At 53.6% G+C, this 1,628-nt stretch overlaps 1 protein-coding gene across 1 annotated transcript in view; it reads right to left on the bottom strand.

The window, feature by feature from the left end:
* PDGFRA (platelet derived growth factor receptor alpha) overlaps positions 1 to 1,202 on the bottom strand; it is a 72,106-nt gene extending 70,904 nt beyond the window's left edge. Inside the window, exon 1 of the mRNA XM_006143683.2 lies at positions 1,042 to 1,202. The gene's annotated coding sequence lies outside the window, so the exon portion shown is untranslated. The remainder of the gene's footprint in view (positions 1 to 1,041) is intronic.
* Between the last annotated feature and the right edge of the window lie 426 nt (positions 1,203 to 1,628).

Below are 1,628 nucleotides of genomic sequence, written 5' to 3'. Positions count from 1 at the left end.
CCTGTGGCCACGACTGAACACCAGCAGAACCGGGGCTGGCTGCAAAGATTCCACCGCGGAAGGAGGCTCCCGGAGACGGGTGGGGGCGGAGACCACCGCGCACAATGAGGGCCCCTTGGAGTGCAGTTCGAAATTCCTCAAACCCAGTTGCTGGAATGCGAGGCGACTACGACTTCTTCACTCGGGGCCAAATGTGTTTGTCATTACTCCAGACCGCTCGCCCGCGCCGTCGCCGTCGCCCCCGCCCTGGGACGCTCAACCCGAGCGCACTGCCGGGCGGGCGCCCGTTCTCTCTTGCTCTTCTCTGACCCAACAAAACTGCTCCAGAGCGCCCCAAACCCTCGTAACAGCCTGCGCCCCTCTGCGCCAGGCGCCGCGCCGTCCAGGAATTCCGTGCGCTCAGCGGGCACCCTGCGCGCCCAGCCAGCCCCGAGGTGCCGCCTCCTCCATCGGTTCCCTTCACGCCTTCCCCGCCACGCAGCCCCTTCCCGCGCCCCACTCGGGCTCGTCTGTCCCGCTCCGGGGCCCCCAACCGCGCTCTGCACCTCCCGCTGCAGCTCTGTCCAGCCAAACCGCAGGAGAGGAATGAAAATACTCATTAAAAACCTGTCGCCTTCCAGGACCCACTGCCAAGGAGAGGGAGAACACCTCCGCCTCCACCCCCAGCGCTCCTTGGTGTTGGTCCCGGCATCCAGGAATACCACCCCCACCTCCAAAAAGAAACCTCAAAAATGTGAACCTAAACAATTTCTCTGGGAGGCCATAGAGCTGTTAGAAAAACACTGCTTTTAAAAATAGGTCTGGAAAATGTGTTTTTTTTTTTTTTTAACCCTCAGACTTTCTAACGCTGTGGTTCTTTTCCCCCCACCCCCAAGTGAAGTTTATTCAGAATAAATTACTCTCTGGACACATAACTGGAATTCAGCTCCATTTTTTTTTTTCCTCGTTGCCCAAGGTTTGAAGTTACTTAGATGCTTCCAGCGCCGGGGTCTGATCAGGGACTTCCTTTAGAAACAAAAATCATTTTTTCCTCTCCCTTACCTTCTATGTCAATCAGCCATGAAAACCCTACACATGGGGAAAAGTGCGTCCGCAGCTTCCAATCGTCTCCCGAAGTCCCCTCTTGCTTCCCTCCCTCTAGATCCAGCTGTAATGGGCTCAGAAACCGCGTTTTGTAATTGATTCAATGTTATAGTCCATCCTTCTAAAACTAATCATTTGCTCTAAGTAAATAGCTGTCAGGAAACACCCCCCCCCCCCCCTGGCCTCTTCAAAATAAAAGTTTCCCTGGAGCTCTGAGTCTGCCAGGCTCCAGATTGAACTGTAATACAAACAGCCCAGCATTGCCAGAATCAGTTTGTCTCCCCATTTGGGGGCTATTTTCCTGCGCTACATATACAAATAGTTTTGTGTTTTCTTTGAAAAGAAGGAAAAGAACACAGAACATCTCAGTTAATACCCCCAGAGAAATCTGGAATCGAGGAATGTCCCCTCTTCAGAAGCTCCTAGCGCAACCAGAAATGGGGCCCTCGGAAGAAAGCGCCAAACGGTTGCCGGGTTTGAACCAGGGGTCTTTCAGGAAAAGTGCCTTGTAGTTGCTAATCCCTTAATGGGATTAGGCAGACTGT

The sequence above is a fragment of the Tupaia chinensis genome, unplaced genomic scaffold, assembly GCF_000334495.1.
Source record: "Tupaia chinensis unplaced genomic scaffold, TupChi_1.0 Scaffold000102_1, whole genome shotgun sequence".
Taxonomy (NCBI): Eukaryota; Metazoa; Chordata; class Mammalia; order Scandentia; family Tupaiidae; genus Tupaia; species Tupaia belangeri.
The sequence above is the reverse complement of the archived record's forward strand: the minus strand, read 5'-3'. Positions and strand labels throughout refer to the sequence as shown.